General features: G+C 34.6%; 1 long non-coding RNA gene across 1 annotated transcript; it reads right to left on the reverse strand.

Moving 5' to 3' along the window:
• Positions 1-1,568: 1,568 nt before the first annotated feature.
• Positions 1,569-15,935, reverse strand: LOC128820033 (uncharacterized). Its single transcript, XR_008440807.1, has 2 exons — positions 15,860-15,935; positions 1,569-1,781 (listed from the first exon to the last, which is right to left on the reverse strand). It is a non-coding gene; the product is annotated as an uncharacterized LOC128820033 (long non-coding RNA).
• Between the last annotated feature and the right edge of the window lie 7,330 nt (positions 15,936-23,265).

Below are 23,265 nucleotides of genomic sequence, written 5' to 3' on the forward strand. Positions count from 1 at the left end.
TTATCAAAATCATACAAATGTTCTTTGTCTTAAAACAGAGCAGGAAAACTCCCCTATTTTTTTTTTTTTTTTAAGTGACTGCAATTGGAGAAGATAAATGAAAGAAATGATTGCTAAACTTTAGTAAACTAACCACTTAACCAATTTGTAGGCCCATAGGACTTTGTTTAACTTTCTAGAGTTCGACAAAGAAGTAAGGTTGTCATAGAGCTGTTCAGGGTTAGATAAAAGGATCAAGAGAAAAGCCAAAGGAAAAGGATATTGGAGAATGAAAACAGAAAAGACCACCAAAAAAAGCAGAAAATAGAAACATAAAACCATTGCATAGTACAGAAGAATCTTGACATTCCCTTTCCTTTTAGAATGGGTTTTCCCATGTTATGCACATGAAATAAATTAATTGCAGGTCCAAATCTGGTAAGTAAACTGCCAGTTCTGAGCTAATAAGAACAATATTGTGTCCAATTATGCTTAAAGTTTTAAGAATTTTATTTAAACCTAAAATATTGTATTTCTTTTGTAAAACATTGTCTGTATCTTCAGTAGCACCCTGTGACTTTACAAATGCAAGAGATTTAGAATATTTTTGTTGGGCAGACAACATACTTGCTTTGATTTGATACATTTCTCATGTGATTTTAATTTTTTTTTTTTTTTTTTTACATAATTAGGTGCTACAAAGCCTATGCTTTCATCTTTGGAAAGTGTTTAAGAAGAAGTTACATCTAAGTTTCCGAGGCCTTTAAGTACAAAGTATTTTTTCAATGAGAAATTTCATCTAGGAGCTCAAAGATTTCCTATTGCAAAGATGATGGATTTTTGTTGCTCAACATAAAAATATGAATCACTCATCAAAAATCTGGAATATAAAGTGATCCTTTAAGATAGTTTGAAGATGCATTTTTGAATTTTTTGATATCCACTTGATTTATTTTTCTGACTCAAACTGCCAACTGACTTTCTCTGGAGAGTACAAACACAGAGATTGACAAAGTTAGAGGAAAGAAAATATTAATTAGCATACTGAGTATGGGCAGCCCAGCCAACTGTGTATTTTCTAGGAGTACATCTTCAATGGATCAATACATTTTATCTGGAAATAATTCTAGATGGATACATAATATAGCTATCCTCTGGGCTCATAGTACTGTTAGCTGAAACATGGTAGAATATTTGTAAGGAGTGCATAGGTTGCATTCTTAAGTGTTATCAGACAGAAACCATAGAGCTATTAATATGACTTTTTATCAAATGGCTGTTTCTTTTTATTAAGTTTAACTTCTTTAACTAAAGAAGTTTACCGCATAATACCTGGCAGTTTTTTTCAAAATTTACTGGATATGATACAAATTTCACTGAAGTATTTTGAGCCTTTAGAGGAAACTGAGATATATGTAATTTCCTTGCACACATTCAACATGTGAAACTAATCAACTGATTGCTTACTTTTCTTCTTGCATCTGTAATTTGTGTAGGTCAAGTGTTGTTTGATATCAGATACACTAAATTGTACCCAAGTACATGCATACATGCATTCTAGTAAAAGAAGACATCTACTTCATAAAAAATCGAGAGGAGCATTAACTTTTCTTTCTGGAGAACCACAAAACTCCCTGAATAGGGATGTCTTCAACCGTTATAGTATCTACTTCTTTTCTGCTGGAACATGATTAATTCAACAGCAGTCTTAAAGACTCTGTGGAAATATACCTCCTTTCTCTTTTCTTGAAGCCTTGCTTAGCCAGATTTTAGAGAGTAGTTTATGGAATCAGTAGACCAACCTGCATAAAAAAGAGTATCATAAATTATTATTTGTTTAAAGGACTTTAAAACTAGCCAGTAACTTTTAAATTAAAAGAAGATCTAGTCCATGAGGATATGATACATACAGCTAATAAGTCTGATGAAACACAGTATAATTGTAGGGACAACTCTTGAATAAGTAACTTCTTTTTCAGAAATCCAGGCAGCTGTACTGTAATTAGAGGTCCAGAAGCTCTAAGGATATTAAAAATTTAAGTATGGCATGAGCTACCTTTGCAGTGTCTGTTTGCTAGCAGGCTGTTCTGTGAATTGAATCAATATACACTCTCTGTATAAAGAGTATTATGTATGCCTATACTTTTATTTTTACCAAGGTTAATAGTTATATTATTAAAAAAATTGCTAAGTAAAAGAGAATAAATTGTTATGTGGAGAGGAAAAAACCCACTCCTGTAATCTGTGTTTGAGGATTATTTACTTAAATAGCCTGATTTCACCGAATGTCTTTTCCTTCATCATCCTGCTAAACAGTTCAGATGAACAAATTCATACTCCATGTGCTATTGTTTAATTATTTCCTGTTCATCATTATTGCTTCCTCTTGGGTAGTTTGGCTAATCAATTTGATATGTGTATAAGGACTATGTGAATAACTGAAACTTTTAAGAAAGGATATTAATTTTTAGAAATAATATGTAAAAATGCAAAAGAACTAAATACCATATTCCTTTGAACACTAATATTAGGATTTTTTTTTCTTTACTACAGCCTCTCAACTGAAAATTTGTTGAAATACTAAAAAATTACAGGACCTCTAAATACACAGAAAATTATCAAATATTTGAGACGGGTTTTTTAGTTGTTTAGAAAATATTGTCTTTTATGTTTCATTTTAATTTATTACTGAATAAATTCTTCCAAGCATAAAACTTCATATTTGTGCAAGATATATTGTACTAAAGATTCTATTTACACCTAATGATTTTTTAAAATTTTTTTTCTGAAGCATCTATGTTTTGGAGAAACACAAAGTAAAATCTCTTACACAACTTTCATAACCTGTTCTTCAGTGTACCTGTTAATTGTTTTCATTTAACAGGACTACTAATGCTCCAATATTATAGTTGTTCACTGTCTTACAAAATGGCGAATTCTGTCATCTGCTAAGTAGCATCTGTGTTGTGCTGAGTAATCTTGTTCAACTCAATAGGACACATAAGTATGTGCTCAACTTTCTGCTGAAACTAGTGTATATCATGAATGTCAATGAAATCAATTTATTTGAATAGCATTAGGGATAGACAGTTCACTACTTTCCAATTATTCAGAAATAATTTCAACCCACAGTTCCCAATTTCTGAAAAAATACATCCCTTTAATGTCACATAGTTAGTGCCTTACTTGTAGGTCATCAATCTCTCTGTAGAATCTTTAGAGGTCTGTTATCTTAGTATTTAATGCAGATATGTAATGACAATATTTAGGTGTGCAGGTGTTTTATATAATAACACAATTATGTATTTTGTCACAGTTCTTGAAAATATTACAGGATAAGGAGAAGAGCTAACATTTTTTGGTTGCTGTATTCAGTGTGATGCCTGAAAAACTTAAAATTTTTAAAACCCCAGTGGTTTAAAAGATTCTTTCTCTAGTGACACTTGTCTTTACATAAGTCTCTTGACACTGGAAGGCAAGGCAGTTTTCCAAAGCATCAATTTGTTTTGAAAACTCTAGACTTTCTTTTAAATAATTTACTTTCTTATAAAATAAATCATGGCTAGATCCAGTATCTAAATTATAAAATAATCTAAATTTTAAATATTCAATAGAGCTCTGAAAGCTCTCAAGTTGATAAAGTGTGACTCTGATGCTACAGATTTTTTTACTGGTCATTGTCCAGAGCAATGGAAGACATAACTTATATTTAGTTAACTCTTTATCTTGAAGACATTGATGTTAGATTTCATTGCATCTCATCACAGCAAGAAAAACTTGTTATCTTACATGTTGTACACTTGTTCTTTTGCTCTAGGAACATAGGTTTCATGTTCACATCATGCTTTTTTCAATATGTGCCAGAGTATACTTTAATTAAGTAGATGAACATTTACTGAGCTGTATGTAATTATTCATTGTACAATGGAAAAAAAAGTAACATGGCATTAACGCATTCTCAGCCCATTGCTATCAGCCTGAGAGGAGACAGTTGTAATAAGTACAGGATATTAAGTGAGGATTAAAAAGACCTTTAACTGCCTGGAAAAGCTAGCTGTAGGAGAGAACAACAGTTCTTTGATTACAGTCTTCAGACAAGCAGTTCTCTGAACTCATATATGGCTTGATTATCATTAGAACCATATTTTTATGTGCTATGTGCATTCTTACTGTCTTCAATTTATTGTAGAAAATCCTATTTTAGCCTATGGAATCTCACAAAGAAATTAAGATATTCAAGCTGAAGGAATTTCATGGTACTTTGTTCAGGAACAATGTAATATTGCTTACAAGTTCATATTCTCATTCCTTTGTTTATATAGGGAATTTAGGAATAAAAATCTGATTATTCTGATGATTGTAAGATCCTGGACTAAAAATAAAAGAAGACTAGAAAATTTTAAGAAAAATCTGGCAAAATGAAAATTTAATTGGTGTGCCTAGACTGATAAACATCTGTGCTATTTTTATGGAATATGAAAGTTTATATTTGATTTACCAGATGCAGCTGATAAAAGTAATGGAAGATATATTTCCATACAGTTTCACCAGTAACTACATTCATAATCTGCTTTTAAGTAGAATATAACAAGATCCTGTTAATTCCAAAAGTAGGAAACCAGGAAAAAAATGAAGACAGGAGAAAAAGTAAATTGTGTGGTCATGTTCCTGTATTTGTGGAAAATCTCTCATTTTACAAATATACTGGAAAAACTATTCATAGGTGTCTATCTTCACTATTGAACTGGGAAGCTGTGTTTAGACTGATGTTTATCATCAGTAGTAAGTAACAACTCAAAAATATGTATTGATGATTGTACTGGTCTTAAAAACTCACCGGAGAAAAGGTAAGTCTGCTCAAGCCCCATCTGTAGGGGGAACAGAAGAAAACAAGATTGTGAGAGGTTAAAAATGTTAGTGGCACTTTTACTGAAGCAAAACTCACAAACACTACAGTGAAAAACGTTTTACCTACAAAACCAGCAAAGGTAAAACACCACCTGGTCCCCCACCTCTCAGAAAAAAACGAAATATCCATGTGGCTGGGAGGCCAAAGAAGGCTATTCTGTCTGAACGGATTTACTCTGCCCAGCCGCTGGTGTAAGGCCCAGTGCAGCAGCAGTGGCCAGAGAAGCGGCACAGGTATCGCTGCAGCAGTGGCCAGAGAAGCAGTGCAGGTATCGCTGCAGCAGTGGCCAGAGAAGCAGTGCAGGTATCGCTGCAGCAGTGGCCAGAGAAGCAGTGCAGGTATCGCTGCAGCAGTGGCCAGAGAAGTGGTGCAGGTATCGCTGCAGCAGCGGGGTGTCGGTGTGGGCAGGGCTGTCCCAACACCACTGTGTGGTTCCAGCAGCAAACACCTCTCCTCAACCTGGCCAGTGAAGAATTCTGCTTCTGCCTGCTGCCCCAAAGAGACAGTCCATTAAAGTAACTTAGATGGGTGTGGAATACTCAATTTGGTCACCCCCACATAGTACTAAACTTTGCCTCCTATCCCTCTGGACAGTGATGAAGAGAGCTGAATACGTGTATCACAAATGCAGGTTTGAAAAATGAATTTAAAAACCTTTGTGAAAGTGATTTCCTTCGCTGAAGCTGGTGCTATTGTAGAAATTACATGTATCACAAGCCAATCTTCAAAGAAACTGCAAATATTGTACCAATATCTCAATGTACAGAAAATTCTGGTGAATTTTTGATTTTGTGTGGTTTTTTGTTTTCTTTTTTTTTTTAACCTGCTTGAGACAAGTATAAAAGGAATTATAGCTAGAAATTATAAAATCTAGTGAAATTAGAAATAAAAGGTGTCTTTTTTTATGAAGGCAAGATGCAGTTAAATCAAGTAGAAAATGGTGTGGAGCCCCAGTGCTCACTTGGCAAGTTTATTTAAAAGGATCTTGAGGTCCCTGCGGTGGGTGCATGGGAGAAATGCAACAGCATTCTCAGGAGGTTAAAAAACCAAACTTTACTGGCAAACTTCAGAAGATCAGAAATTTGGCAAAACTTAAAAAATCCCCATTCAAACACAATAAAGTGTTTCTCTGAAAATAGGCTTAGCAAACTCTACTCATCCAACCTTAAATTACCTATATTTCAAGAAGAGGAAATTAGGAATAGGAAAGAAGATAATGAGAGAAAAGGAAAGAGGGGAAAGCAAGATACAGCTAGTGTCTTGCATCCTGGTGTGGTTTCAGATGCCATAAAATCCAAGTACAATAGGGATACAACCATGTGTGTCTCAGAGCAATGAGTTTTATCTGCTCTGGCCTCTTGTTGCCACCTCCACCCAGGTGGGGCTTCCAGACATGTGGCCACTCTGGGGCTCAGCTAGGGCTGCAGGGGTGGGGTGGGGACATTGCTTCCCATGTGCCAGGTGTGCCAGCAATTGACACCCATTCTGGGCTGGGCTAGAGGCTCCAGAGGGATGGGGTGTGGAGCAGGGCATGTCCTACTTCCACAGAACTTGCACTGCTACCCCCCCACTCCCATTTCAGTTATTTAGAGTCAGTAATAATTTTCTCCAGTCTCTCACAAATGTTAAAGCTTCCTCTTTCTGACTCTGAATAAACTCTGGATTTCTTTTTAAAGAGATGATTTATCGTTATGCAATCACCGAGATCAATAAAAATTACCTTTTACAGAAGTCAAGCTGATAGTCTAAGAGCTTTGTCTGGATCAATCCAGACTGAGTTACAGCCTTCCAAGAAGTCAGCAGACAGATGCTATATCACTGCAATGGGCTACATGTCATCTTAACCTTGCCAAAAGATAAGGTAAAATTTATACCCCCATGAAATTACTTTAAACTAATGCATTTTACCTCAGAAGATAGGGTGATCTAAGTGTGCACATATGGGCTATTGTAACTCACCTCATGAACAGTGACTTGTAAAGCTGCTGTAAATCATTAGCTTTTCATTCTGTGCCCCTATGCTTCCATGAACAGGAAATACTCCACACTTAAAAGCTTTTACAGATTGGCCCACCATGGGCAGTAGCATTTTTAAGAGATGTGATGGATCTGTAATTCTGATGGGAATAAGTACTTTTTAAATAGGAACACAAATCAATTTTGAGCCCCTCACTACATGAAAGACATTGAGGGGCTGAAGTGTGTCCAAAGAAAGGCAACAAAGCTGGTGAAGGGTCTGGAGCAGTCTGATGAGGAGCTGCTGATGGAGCTGGGATTGTTTAGTTTGGGGAAAAGAAGACACAGGGGAGATCTCTACAACTTCCTGAAAGAAGGTTGTAGCCAGGTGGGGATCAGTCTCTTCTCCACAATAATAAGCAAAAAGACAAGAAGAAACGGCCTCAAATTGCACCAGGGGAGGTTTAATTCAGATATTAGGAAAAGTTTCTCAACTGAAAGGATTGTTAAAACATTTGAAGAGGCAGCCCAGAGAAGTGATTGAGTCACCACCACTGGAGGCATTTAAAGATGTGTAGATGTGGTGTTTAAGGGCATGGTTTAGAGGTGGGTTTGGAGTACTTGTCTACATAAATGGTTGGACTCAATGATCTTAGAGATCTTTTCCAACCTAAGCAATTCTACAATTTTATAATTCTAAGTACAAATGAATGCCGATCTGTATAAAATTAGTTACAGGATTAGTTTTTATGAAAATCATATAGCTTATAGATGGTAATAATGCTATGCAATTGATACAATTTGATATTTTAAGACCTTTGATAAAATAATTTATATTTTAAATCCACTGTCTACTCCTTGTGAACTTAAAGAAAACAATCTTTCTCTTACCAGATGACCTCAAGAGTAAACAAAATTAATGAAAAGGTTTGATCAGAAAGGCCTTAAAATTCAAGAATATTACAAGGCACTACAATAAAAATATTTTCCAACTGTGCAAAATGTTTAAGAGTTCAAAACTATAAGCTAAACAAACAATTTATATTACCACAGACAGATGATTACAAATTCAGGCTGAACAGATGACCTGTTAGAAAATAAAGATCCTATTTACACTTACACTGCTTAATAACGCTGCATGAAGTAACAAGTTTTTTAAAAAGGACATTAAAGAATGTTTACATTGTTCATCAGAAGCGCATTGTCTAAAGAGTGCTACAGAGTGTGTCTGTCCATTTGTTCCTGCAAATTAGAATTTGAAAATAAAAAAATAAATTATATTATCGCCACTTTTCTCAGGCTACACAGTGATTCATCAAATGTTTTTCAGAAGAAGCTGTTATTCTCACACAATAACTGGCTTCTGTGTCACCCTTTCTTCTTGAACGAAGTAAGTCAACAACCTTCATACACTCCCTTGGATGTGCTTCTTCCAAAACAAGGCTGAAACACCTACCAGTATGTTTGTGTGAGAGGCTAAAAGTAGTGACACCTGCTCTGCAGATAAACATCAGTCTTCAGAGCTCTCACTGCAGTATCTGCTGTTGCTGTGCAGTTTTATGTAACCCATTTTATTATTTTCCATACGGCCAACAACCTTGAATGAAAACAGGATCTTATCTGCTTATTGTCTCTACTTGAATTAATAATCTTCTGTTTGTGAGATCTCAAATTATTGCTATGAAAACGATTATAATTTCACAGAAGGCCATGGTAAAAAATAAGATGTAAATGCTTCTAATCAAAGATACTCTTCATGTAAATGAAACTTTAATTAGAAGAGGAAACAATCTGTTTTAGCAGACCACCACAAGAAGAGCTGCTCAGCATTAAATATAGCTTGATAAAGACATTAGTTTGCAAAAAGATACTGGAGTAAGTAGAAGTCATTGAGTATTTAATCTGTCTTTTAAGATATAATCCTAGAATATTCAATCCATTGACTGAATTTAGGAATTGGATTTAGAGTTGAATATAGCTGGAATCAGAATAATTTTTGCTGTGATGGCCTTTACAAAAATAAATCTTTCATTTTCTTACGCATGTTGAAATCTTCTTCATTGAATTGGGAATTTGTATTAGATTATCAGAGTTTTGTCTATTTGCACACAGAATTCTATCATACAGTCTAATAAGATTGTCTTGAAATGCTGAAGACTATTACACCAGTGTTACAAGAGTAACTGTCACACTGCATATAAAACAATAATTTAGAGTAACTATTAGTTTACTTATTTTTATTTTCCTTTCTGTTGTCTGAAAGGGTTGCAGTAGGGATTCTTTGTTTATGTTTCTGACTCTAAAGATGGGGTTTTTTCAGCTCTGTTCCTTCAGGACCCTTCAAACCCATCATTCAGAGACACTTGCAGGCATGCATTTATCATTAGAATTGGTAGAAACAAGTATTATAAGCAGACACTGGTATAACAATACAATGTACTCTATTAGACAATACAAGTTTGTCAAGACAAGAGATCTCCTGAGAAGCAGACTGATTTTATGTAAAATGTAACCAAGACAAATATTTAGTTTCAGAACAAAAAAAAAATCAAGATCATGAAACAGTGAAGCTGAATAAAACCTTGGAATAACTTAATATGTTTTCATTACGGAAACATTCAGATCAAGTCTTCTCATTATTTTGCCTTCCCACATTAAAGGAATATTATTCACAAAATAGCTTTTGTTTGCTGTGACCCTTTGGATTTTGCTTTGACTGGTTTGTCTGCTTTTCTCAGTCTTTTTTCCTGATCAGTGGAATGCGATCACTAGATCATGGAGAGAAACCCATAGCTCATAGGATATAACATGTGGCTGGGTTATGGACTTTAGGTATATCCTGTTCAACTGAATGGGGCAAGGCAAGTATTTGAAATTATGCGAGTTATTTCCTACATTGGTTTGAGAGTTTCTTTATTCAAACCAGGCAAACCAGGGTTGTGAATGAAGTCATAGTTACAAACTGATTATTTGCAACTTTTTAGGATAATGCTGATTCAGAAGTATAACCAGTTCTAATAGGAACAGAACTAAATTAACTTGATGTAACCAAGAAACCACCTCAAAAATGCAAAATCAGACTCAAAAGCCTCCACCAAAACTGTGCAATAAGTTTGGGATATTCAATTAATTTTCATATCTGGGATAGAAGACAATTAAATTCATGTCTTTAAGCACAAAAGAAGTTCAAAGAATAAAAAAATAATATAATTAATTGTGCATATTCCAGTTATGTGAAAAAACATATATATTATGAATATATATTATATATAATTTATAGAGTGCATGATATAGTATGGAAAAGTTTGCAAGAAGACTATTGGAATCTAAGCATATTACCCATTGAAATATGCCTGAATACTACAGCTCCTTTAACTGATAATTATAATGAAGAAATGTTATCTAACCTTTAATATAATGTTTCTCTATACAAAATATACATTTTATAAATGTACTCACATATGCCAAAATAAGTTCTTAAAATTATAGGGAATGCTGCAAAAAAAAGTCCAAAGAAACAACCAAAACCACTAAAAAAACCCTAACCCCCATAAAATCTAAAATCCAAATAAAAGACATAATGTCTATATAATTTTTATTTATAATCAGATATATTATTATTGCAGGCAAGGAAAAAAAAAAGGCTTAACCAATATGATCAATATTTTAAAAAACATGCTAAGCAATGAAATTAGTGAATTTGAGACAAAAATCCAATGAACGGTGTCACCTGTGATAAAATCCTGTAATGGGAAACTCTTAATTTGCCCTTGATCATGCTATTCTATCTTATTTTAAACTTCCCAACATGAATTTCCTACTGTGTTTTACTCAGCAAGGTGGGTGTGGAGGTGGAAGGGAATGAGAACCTGAACTCTATGTCAAAGATTGTTTATGAACGTCATGTTTAAAGTTAACTGGAGAAAATGTATGATTACCCTTGGGAATGTTGATCAGAAAAAAGAAAAATCTTAAATCTCAGAAGAGGCCTTAAATCTTAAATCTCAGAAGAGGCCTTGTCATATGGAAACCATCAGGCTTCTTTTTGCTTATTCTCTGTATGACCTTCCTGGTAGCTAAAAGTATTCCCTTTCTATCAGGAAGGCTAACTGTTCGGCCCCAGGCTCTGCAGTTTATAAATTCAGACACTTTCTCAGAAAGCAGAGCTATGGGTTTAAGGCTGCTCTGGGCAGGAAAGACTTAACATCTCAATTCTGTTACTTTCAGTACTTAAGGTGCTATTACTACAGGACTGCTCTGTGAAAGAATTATGTTTGTTCCATTGGTCTTGTTTGATCAAAAAAGTACTTGACACAATATTCCTAAAAGAGTATTTTGATGTGACTCATGTTTTCTGTTGCTTGGTTCTGTTAGTTGATACAGCCTTCAGAAATGCAGGTAGAGAAATATGTTGGTGGAGAAAAGTAACTTCTCCAGAAGATCTTTTTGGGGAAGCTGTGGAAGGAGTCTGGCTGCCCCATTAGGAGGTCCTGCTGGAGCCAGGAAACCACTTTCCTGTGGTAGGTAGGCTACATCTGGCCCTGGGTTGCTTTTAAGTTCATGGTCAGAACCTGAGCTGATAAAAAGCTGATGTAAGTCTGGATGATGTCAAGCTGGAGCCTCTAATATTCATTGGTAACACCTTGAATCCTTTTACTGGTATCTTATCTTCATTAACTTTCTTTTCTGGCGACACATCATTTCCAGTATTTGGATCTACAGCTGGCTTTTTATATTGATTTTTAAAATTAATTTAGAAAAGGTTGTGAATGATATGAGATTATTTATCATTACCAAGAACATATATGTCTCTTCAGTGCAATTGAAAAGAATTCCAGTGGGGCTTAGCTCCCACTGTTAACTAAGAGCTCTTCTGCATATTGAGCTACACTTAAAAAGGGCAGGAATTACTAGAATTTATTTAGTTATATTTTATCCTTTAAATATATGTATTAGAATAAATCTACACATTTTCTATAGCCTTTGGAGAATCAGCATGCTTCATATAACTAAGGAATAACTGGTTACCTTGCCATTTAGTTATTTCAGTTCATTTATCATGATTCCAATTCCTCTGGAGAGGAAAGGAATACACTTTAACCCAAACATTGGTCTAAGAAACCTTACACAATTGAGGATAAAAGAATTAAAGTCTCAATCTAATTTTAGATGTGACTAGCTCTTCTTTTGACAAGCAGATCTTTAATCTAAAACAAGTAACAAAATCTTTTATCTAAAACAAGTAAGTAGGCAAATTAATGGTAAATGTTCCTAAAGTGGCAAAGGTGACAATTACGAATATAGCACTTGATGACACCCCATGTGACGATAGCAAATTCAGAAAGAAGAATGATACCCTCTTCTTTCCTGGCATTTGCAGTGGTATTTGACATGGTGCTGGGGTGCAGTGCACTAATACCAGTCCTTTTGGTACCAGAACCACTGACAAGGCTCTTCACTGCTTCTTCATCTCACCCCCACACACCTATCCCTCGCACCTTTTACTCCTTTTCTCCTATTTCTCCTTGTCAATTGCTTTTCTAATCCAGCTCTCCTGTGTTTTTTTCACTTTATCCAATCTTCTGTAATTAAGATTATTTCCATTACAGGTAGAAGGGCTACAGGTTTTGGAGATTCAGAATGATTGTACTTGTCTCCTTTTAGATATATTAGCAGTTGTTTAATTATCAGGTAACTGAATTTTTTTGGTCTAGCCTATAGTGAGAAGACATAGTTATTCTGTGCAGATTAAATTATCTCTTAATAAAATATGGTATGGATGAGTGGACACAGAATGATACCAGAGGCTACTTCCTAGTAATGAAATCTTATTATGGGTATCTTATTATGGGTAAACACTTAATATATGTAGCCAAAAATTTGCTTTTCATAGAGTTGAAATCTTAACAGTCTATTCAAAGATTTTTATTTTATTTTATTTTATTTTATTTTATTTTATTTTATTTCATTTCATTTCATTTCATTTCAATTCAATTCAATTCAATTCAATTCAATTCAATTCATTTCATTTCATTTATTATCAGATTCAGTTATTGCAGAGTAAGAAAATAAGTAGTAATGCCATTATAAAAAGAAAAAAAAAATATTTTAGAATACTGTTGAAGTTATTATGCACACATCCTGGTGCCTAACCCATTTTTTTCTGTGTTTTGACTATCTTTTCACTGTTTCTCTGTATCCTGAGGTAAATGGTTTCAATATAATTGGGGTATTGCAAGTCACCAGCATCCTAAGTCCTTTCATATGGAGGAGTATGGTGTTAATTATGATGATTTCTTCCTCCTTCTCTCTCCTGAATTTACTTAGGGTTATTTTTATGCCCTTGTTAACCCACTTTGCAGTTTGATCTCTCTCCTGTGGTCTGTAACCATTTCATACATATGGTGCATTTTATATATAAAATAGTTTAGGTTTCCTTTGTTCTCTTTATGAACAAACCCCAAAACCAACTCTTATGTCTGCATTTATTTGAGTTGTTTATAGCCCTGAGGTCTGGAGCCTGTGTTCTGTCTCTTTGCCACCCCCACACTTGTACTTCTCTCTATATAAAAACTACAGCTACCCTATACAAATATAAGTGCAAATCAACCAAATTGGATATAGCCCCTGTCATTGGAAGAGCTGCTGTTACAGAGAAATCAAATAAAAACAAATTTCCAGGTAGGATGAAGCAAACTCAGACAAAATAGACTTTTTAAATGTCAGTCTGGAGGTCCCAACTAAGTCATTACATAGGCTGTTACTAACAATGTCAATAGTATTTTTACTGAGCTACAGAGCTGAAAATGGTAGTTCACAAACAGAAATCACAAATTACACCAGGTATTGTTCAAGATAAAATCTGTGTTAAAGTTAACAAGGGGCATAGAAAGCCTGAATAATCAGGAATCACTGAATAAAAAGACACATAGACAACCAAGAGTACCCCAACTGACAGAGCCAAGCTGCTGGGAGACACCTTTGCACACTGAAGGCTTGATATGATGCTCTATTTTATTTTTATATCTGCCATATTTTGAATAGACTGCTAAAATTATTTTAATTGACTAAGTTCCTGAATTCTCAAATAAAATGTGTACTTTTTGTGCCCAGGACAAGATTTCTAATGCAACACTCATTTTTTTTTTTTTTCAAACAAGGAAAAGAAAGCATTGATCAATTATTAGAATAAACCTTTTAAGTGATTATTCTGGGTTTTATCAGTGCTCAATATCTCAAGAAGATTTATCAGTGTCTTTCTAAAATCTGCAAAAAGGAGAAAGTTTTAGTCCTAATTTACTACTTTCCAGTGAGGAAATTAGTATTCATTAGCTTTTGGGATCTAGTTTTATATACTTTGAATTCAAACATCTAGAGAACTGATTTCCACATTCCATTTATGTTTTTGCTCTGCCTTATTTTAAAGCTAGTCTGTTGTTGCATTGTTGTGAAAGTTGTGAAGGTCATAAATGACACCATTTTAAAGCATTCTTATCAACTGACTTTGTCATATTTGCCTTTGTAAGCAGAAACATAATCACAAAAGTAGTTGGGAAAAGTCTCAACTAATACTACAAAATTCCTGAAAGCATCCTTCCAAAAGTTATCTTAGCTCCTCAGCTGAGATCTGGTAAATGAATAATATGGAGAAACAAAGATGAAAAATTTTCATAGTGGTACAAAGTCAAAATCTGGACTCATTTAATGCCTTTTCTTTTTCCTGTGTGTTTGGGGGCTCTCATTTAACCTGCCCTTGGTATCTAAATTCACTCTGTGAGAGATCTGAAACCTGCTCAAATTTCTATGCCTCCTAGTTCTGTTGTCTAATCTGTAAGGACTAATATGAACAATATGATTAATGCAGTGAGCAGTATTTAGTATAATTGAAATGACTACTAATTAATTAATTACATGTCCAATTTAGGCATTTAAGTCAGGGGTAAATCCAAGCTTTTCAAGAGTCTATTTCCTTTATGGATGAAGAAAGAAACAATTACTTGTAAGGAGTAGGACTAAAATATGGCAGCTTTGAAAACTCCAAAAGGTCAGTCATACCAAAATCAGAAAATAATTTCAACATCATGTTAAGACAAAGCTATAAAAAAATGTTTGTACCCAGGGAGCTTTAGTAGGAGCAGGATAAGTTACGGTGTTTTGTCTGCATAGGATTTTATTGTCTGAATTATTTATTGGGAAGAAGGTGGGGGGGTGTTTCTTATTTAGTGATTTTTTTCCTCTGTGCAGATTTCATGCTGAGTTCCAGATAGACAGCTCTCAAATACCATGTTTGCTTATCTTCAAAGAGGCTACAAAATGTACAACAGTCTGAATGCTGATTAAGGTGTTCTGTTTGCATGTCTGAGTTTAGCTATGACTTATCTATAACAGCCAAGCATTCAAAATTTGGATTTTGAATAATTATTATTTTTACAAGAAAAAAAAGAGAAAAAGGAACCGGACTGAGTCTTGTTGATGCAACTATCTACTGCTATTGTTGATGTATTTTATAATCCATGTTGTAGTGTAAAACATACAAACTTTCCCTCTTTCCTTTTGGAAATACTCCTTTATTTCTTTGTATCTTGTTCCTGTAATGGTGTACTGGCTTTCTTCAGTGTTTATTCTGTTATCAAAATCTCCAGACTACCTTATCTCTCATTCCTATCTCTTGACACCTTTGTTTCTTTTCTTTTTGTCTGCAGGGATTTTATAGTTTTAGATGATGGCACTAAGGCTATTTGATGTTTAGCATATAACTTGGTTTTCAAATTACATTTTCAAATCTGCTTTTCAATGGTGATTCAATGCTAAAGGAAAGCAAATAAAAGTCATTTTGCATCTTATATTTATTTTCACAATAGCAAAATTCCACCAAGTGAAATTCTTTTAAAATGTCTGCTGTTGCATCCCGGGCTTGGTTCAGATTAGGGATTTTAATAATGTTAGTCAGCCAGTTCTGTGTACCCCCATGTACCCTCATGTTCCCCCCACGATGGTTCGCTCTGGGTCACTTACCATTGGAGTTTCCCCATGCCAGTCTTGTAGCCACCCCCATGTTCATTCCTGAGACTTCTGTGTCTGTTACCCCATCCCTGTATCCCTATTCGTCCCGGAACCCTGTACACACCCCTGTCGTGTTCCTATTGGTTGCCACGGTCTATGTCACTCCCCCATTGCCTGTCCCCATTGGGTGAGGGGGCTTCCACTCCTGTCTGCCCACCCCCTATAAAACTCCATGCACCCCTTTGTTCCGCCACCATCTTGTCCACGCAGGCGCTTGGAGCGGTCGCTGCTCTCCACCGCAGCACCACGTGGCAATAAACCTTCTCCAGCCAAGCGCAGGACAGGGTGTGCCTCCTTCGCCTCTTTTCTTCATCCCAGCATCGGTTACGCAACGTGGCAGCCCACGCGGAGGCTCAGCACTAGAGCCTCCAAATCAGTGGCAACCCTGGTCCGGCTGAGAAGCAGTGCCTTTAGCTGGGCTCCCGAGTTGCCCCAGACTGGGACCGGGAAAAGAACGCAACGCCGCGGTCTGCATTCTCATGTTTACTTTTGTTGAAGTGTTTTCTTCTTTTTGATGTTTTGTAATTTAAACAGTTTATCTTTTCATCATTTTGTTTTACTCTATACAGTAGCATTTTTTTCCTTTTCTTTTTATCTTAATGCAGGTTGAATTCTTATTTTCCAGTTTTGACTGAACAAGTTTTTTATGTATTTCACAGGGCATGAAATATTAGGGAATATTTACAGGGGAATTCCTCAAGCAGCCTGTAAAAACTGTACAATCAGTAACAGAACTAAATACTATGGTGACATTGATGATGATGATGATGACAATTATTGAAGAGAATGAAAAGAAGACATAGTTCTTCCTTTAAAATTAAAATACTAGTTTTTATGGATATGTTGATAAGCAAGTTAAGCTTTGTTATAATTTCTTTTTTTTTCTGGAACAATACTGAATTGAAAAAAACATTTTCATTTAAAAGTTAGGCTTTCAATTTATAAAGTCTTACTGAATAGAAATGTAGCATTTGGAATAGCAAATTTCAGAGTCTTAATTATTATAGCTGTCTTTTCTGACATGCAATTAAACACTTATCTTTTTATCTTTCTTCTGAGATAGAGTTACTTTTCTTCATAGTACCTGCTATGGGGCTGTATTTTGGATTTGTGTTGAAAACAGTGTTGATAACATGGGGATTTTTTTCATTATTGCTGAGCAGTGCTTACAAAGAACTAAAGCCTTTTCTGCTTCTCAACTACCCCACCAGAGAGGGTACTGGGGGTACACAGAAAGCTGGGAAGGGACACGGCCAGGATAACTGGTCTCTACTGACCCAAGAGATATTCCAGACCATATGGCATTTTGCTCAGCACATAGAACTGGGGAATAAGGAGTGACAGGGGGCTTTTGGAGTGATGATGTTTGTCTTTTGGGTCACCATTATGCATGCTGGAGCCCTACTTTCCTGAGCACCTTCTTGTCCATTGGAAGTGGTGAATGAATTCCCTGTTTTGCTCTGCTTACACGTGCACCTTCTTGTTTCCCTATTAAATTGTCTCTATCTCAAATGATACATTCTATCACTTTTATTCTTCTGATTCTCTCCCCCATTCCATCAGGGGAACTGAGCTGCCACCTGGGGTAAAACCATAACAATCTCTTTGTCTGTAAACAGAATATCATGAAGCTGTCCACTACACAGGACTGCTGTGATGATACATAGAATATTGTGGAATTTGAAATGCCCTGTTGGTTAGCTGCATCTAAAGGAATACTTGGCATGGTGGTGTTCAGCCAAAGATCAGACTTGATGATCTTAGTGGTCTTTTCCAACCTTAATGATTCCATGATTCTATTAAATAAAGTATGTAGAGTTGTCAATTTGGGAATAAGAAAATAGAGAAAGGAAGATAATTGGAATTTTCTATATAATGAATTTTCTCTTTATTTACCAGATTATGGTTCCTTCTCACTGGTGGTTCTTGAATAAATGTATTTTTGTTTTTAAGACTTCTATAACTTTCTAAAACACAACACTAGCATGTTCCTCAATTATTGAATAGTCTTAAGATGTAAAAACCACTGCAGGGCTGTGTAACTAATTACTTTTGACATACACAAGTAGCAAAATAAAAACTTGAGGCCCTATGTTGCTGTATAGGTTTTTTGTTGCTATGATCAAGGAGATTAATACTGAATCAACAGCTATCTTACTATTCTTACTTATTCAATTTTTCCAATTAGAAATCTAAGGAAGTATCTTTTCTGAATTTGAATCTCTGAAACTCTTCACAAAAAAATGAACTTCATTCTCCAAAATAGAAATTAATGTAGAAAGATGTAAGCATAAATTCAGTACAGAAAAACTCACATTGGTGATAAAATTGTGATCAGAAATGTTGCCCTGATTTTTAAAGTGTTGTTTTCTTTTATAGTTCTTTTGAAAGTTTTAAAGTTCTCATAAAACTTCTTTAGCCTTCTGATAATGTTTACATATTTGAGAGTCAGAGTTCCCACACAATTTAATGTATAAATAGAATACTTTACATATTTTTCTGTGGGTGGAGAGAAATGATTGATTGATCTTTGGACCAATGTGGTTGGAGAGATTGTAATTCCATCTTCCAATCCACAGTCACCTTTGGAATTCTATAAATACCAGATGTTTGAATAAAATGAGGTCTTTTTCTCTTTTGAACTTACCAAGCTTCTGTGTACTCTTTTTGTGCCCAATAGCGACACAGAAATACAGTGTTTAGGTTTCAAGATTTAAGCAATGTGTTTGTGTATTGACAGCAATTACTGCCAGCAGTTTTGATCAACAAAAAATATTAAGTAAATAACACAGTAAATAATCTTAGCATGGCAGGTAAATTGTGTTCACTTTAGATAAGTACAATCAATCATTGTATTGTAGCTCACCAGAAGCTTCCTATCTTCCATTCCCAGCACAGCATGATGTGCTGGTGTTAAACACCAAGAAAATCTATACTGAAAATGGTACTGCTTCTTAACCAATTTGCACAGTCTTTGGTATTAAATTTGTATACATTAATAAGAATAAATATATCAATAAATTTTAATAGATCATCCATCTTAAAAAGCAGAGGAAAAAATCTTTAAAAACAAATAAAAAATGTGAAGTGATGAGTCATTTGGATAAAGCAGCTTATTTTATCAATTCCATAATTTTTCTCCAGTATATACTAACAAAGAACTCTTTAAAGATCAGAAAGGGTATCTGTCTCAACAGACTTGTCTTTTTCAGTGATGTAGTAACCATCATTTTCTATTTCATCCCTTATTACCCATAAACCAACTAAAATATCTCTTAAAGTCACTTGGATTCTCTCTTTTAAACTCTTTCTAAGGAAGTTTATTTATGGCTGCTAAAAACATATTGTTTCCTTTTCTTAAACCTTGTCTGGATTTCCCCAGTGACCACTGATAAGAATGTATTTCCCTTCAGCTGTCAGTTTTTCTTATGGTGCTTTAGAGACAATGATGTCCTGTATGGATCTTTATTTTTTTTTTTAATTTGTGTGTCTTTTAATTTCTTCTATGAGGTAATTTCTGAAGAGCTAAAAATGGACTGAATCATAACTTTGTTTTGAATACAATGAGGTTTGCTTTTGCAAATGTTTTACTGCTTTTACTAGTGCTCATCCAGGATAAGGCCTAAATGTGTAAGTAGAAAGGACCTGCACTGGATTTGGAGTACTTTGCCTCTGGCAGTGTAGCAAAATCCCTGAGAAATGAGGAGACTGCGGGTGATAAAAGGGAAATAAGTGAATTATAGATGACTATGCTTTGCATCTCCTAATGAAGAACTGATAGAGATATCATATGAGTGAAGAATTAAGTAGGAGCACTGCGAAGAGGACTTCATGAGACACTACAGGCAATGCATACTACAAGACTAGAGAACATCAAACTCCCCTCCCCTCTGCCTGTCCTGGAGGATTCCTTTGATGAAGATTCAGCTTGTTCTAGCTTACATGCAAGGTTTCAGAGGAATCCTAGAACCTCTCTAATTAACTAATGCCTCTGTGAACTAGAAAGATTTGGTTTTTCTGCCTCCTTAAAATCTGTTTTTCATGTCTGTGGTTTAGCTCACCTCCTGCTGTATTCTGTAACAGTGCATTTCTCAAGAGAAGCTGGAAGTTAGTTAGATTTTCTAACTCAGCTTCAGCCTCATTGTTGTGTTCCAGGACAAAGAGAAAGTGTGAGTGATTTCTTATAAACTCAAGTGTCCCTTGCATCTGTTACTTAGAAAAAGAAAGCAAATAAATTGTACTAATAAATTGAATGCAGCAGTTTAATTTGTTCTGTTGCTCCTACTTCTATGAGAAAGATGCAATTTACATCATAAGCAGACTCTTCTTACTACCCTCAAATAATAAAAAATTTAAAATCCTTTTAATTTTCAAAGTAAAGCAGTTAAAATTGAAATGAAACAAAAGAACTATAAGGAAATGTGCAACAGGATTTGCTGACACATATATATGTCTTATATCCTTGTCCCCAAACTCAACAACCCAGGTTTTAAATGGCAAGTACATTTGATCCAGGCCCATAAATATGGGCTTTGCAAGTGATATAGAAATCCATGCTATTTAATAATGGCACAAGAGTATTATCCATCCTGTGATGGTAGAAAAATAAAATGATAAATCTTATGCCAAATGTGCCAGAAAAACGAATATTTTCAACATCTCATTGAAAAGCATATAAAATTCAGTGTAATTTATCCTTTTAATATTTTGGAACTGTGTTAATTTCCATGTTTCCCTACTTTAACCTATTCAAAGGCATAAATTCTCCTCATTTACAACTTGAATTGTAATTTAGCTCTTTTTTCTGTCATTTTAGGAAAAGAAAGTACAATGCTCTCCATCATTTAACCTATTAATTTTCATGTTTGTACTGCTAGAATGAGACTTCTTGCCTAATACGACACATGAACAAGTTTCAAAGCTGGTCATAAGACCTTTGTGGTTTTTTTGGTTTTTTTTTTTCATGTCCTCTCTCTTCTGTATTCATCAGATCAGAGCATTTAACTATGAAAACCCTTCGACTTCTTGAGTCATCTGCTGTGACAGATAACCCAGATAATTTATTTCACCAACAAATTGAAGTTTATTCTGAAATTGAAGTTTATCATTAAAGCAATTTTTGCATCCCCTTCATCCTTCCTTGCTTCCTTCTGATTTATATCCTTTCACTACATCATTGTCACTGAGCTACTTCTGGAATATTTTCACTAATTTTAATTTCTATGGTAAATAATAATCTTAATAATAAATTAATAAAAACCATTTATTTGATAGCAAATTTCTAATAATATTTTTCTCCTACCAGCATTTTTCATTTATTGCTAATGTTTATTTCCCAGATGATTACAGTCCTTCATCTTCCTTCCTTGCCCTTTTTTGCTTGCCAAATTGTCTTTTTTGTCCTTCTCACCCTCCTCTCCTTGTGGCTCTGATGCATACAAACTCATTTTTCAAGATTACATGAAACTGATTAATAACTGATCATGGCTTTAGGAAACACAGTTCATATTAAACCAACAGGAATGATGGTTCATTCACCATAAATTGTGGACAATATCCAGCACAAGTAAATCTGAATGGCCCAATCCCTAAGGGTGGGGACAGGTTGGTTTTTTTTAATTTTTTTTTTTTTTTATCTTGTGAGAGGAAAAAAGAATCATTGAAAAAAAAAATGTTTGCCTTGTTGTCCTTTATGGGATAAAATTGTATAAAAGTGAAACAGATAATCAATTCTATGAGGCAGCAGAGTAAAGCTATGCTATTAACCAATAGCATGGGAAGTGCTTTGAAATATTCCACGAAGCTCTTATTAAATCACCAGTAACTGCAAGAGGTATGCATTCAGTATTTCCTCTCAGTGTTAGGTCAATAAAAGTTAGTTACCTGTTTAAATCCATATGTCCTCTGCCATGGAGGCAAAATAATCAAAAGCATTAGGAAAATTTGAAATGTTTCATTTTTCTATGATAAAAAACTTCTGAATTTTTAAAGATTCTACCATCCATATCTTAATAAGTCTCATTCTTCAAAACTCCTTTTCAGAGTAAACATTGTCTCCTTTTCCCTGTGATTCTGGAGGAGTCCTTTTCAAGCATTCCCCTTCTTTGGGTGGAGCATGATAAGATAATGCATTATTTGAAATAAGTAGATAGCTATCTTATCCTACTTGATAGCTACTTGATAGCTATCTTATCCTACTAGATCCTACTAGTGCTATTCCCTTTTAATACTAATGTTTTCTATCTCAAGTGCTGCTGAGTCAGTAAAGTAAATGATTCACTGATTTTTTCACGTTAACTTTTAATTTTGTTTGCCTTGGATGTATCTACTTGAATGTGTTTAGTAAATGCAAACCAAACAAACTCCTGAGATTCAGAGTAATTTATATATCAGAAATGTCAGCTGACTGAACAGTTTCTGAACAAATGGAAGGCAGGCCAGTGCCATAATTCTTAATACACCCATGTGGCATTTACTGGCACCAACCTGAACGGCACTTCAGTATGAAAGGTTGAATTAATAGCTATTACTTAGCCCAAGTAACACTTATAGTGTAGTATATTTCAAACTATACTATAAGTTTGAAATATCAAGGGAAAAAAGCAATCAACTGGCTGCCACAAAGGGCTGAAACTTTTACAGTCAGAAAATGGTTTGATGTGGATTCTTTACCTAGTTCCATTACTGCCATTTCAGTTGCCCTGCTCCAGTTGTTTCCACTGATACAATTATCCCTGGGAAGGATTATGGGAAAAAATACTTTTTTGTATTCTTATTCTTATTCTTATTCTTATTCTTATTCTTATTCTTATTATTTCACTTTTTTGTTCTGTCCAAATTATTTCTATGCAGTTCCTTCACCTGGCATTTCAGTGGCTCCCCAGAATTCCTACCAAGGCAGCTGGTACTACAAAGGGAAGGCCATGTGCAGGACTTGGAGGCTCCTTGCCTCTTGAAATACAGGCAGGAGAAATCCATGTCAAGTCACAGCCTTTTCTATAACCAAGGTAGGAAAAATAGCTATAAATAATAAATAAAGTAAAATTTAAAATTCATATTCTAAGTTATTTAAATTAACCCACTTGATTTGAAAAATTAAACCCCTTGCACAAAAGATGTACAGGGGGAAAAAAATCAATTTTTACTCATTTTATGCATTGATCCTTTAACAAGTTCACCAAGTTAAAAAAAAAAAAAAACCAAAATCTGTATAAATTAATCTTTTTTTTCTGCACCTATTGAAGTGACAAAGGCTCCTGAAAATAAAACTCTTAGAAAGTTCCTGTGATTTAATTGCTCTTAAATATAAACTTAGGAACTTGACTTTAATCATCATTTTTTAAAATTATAACTTCTGC

The sequence above is a fragment of the Vidua macroura genome, chromosome 1 (genome assembly GCF_024509145.1).
Source record: "Vidua macroura isolate BioBank_ID:100142 chromosome 1, ASM2450914v1, whole genome shotgun sequence".
Lineage (NCBI taxonomy): Eukaryota > Metazoa > Chordata > Aves > Passeriformes > Viduidae > Vidua > Vidua macroura.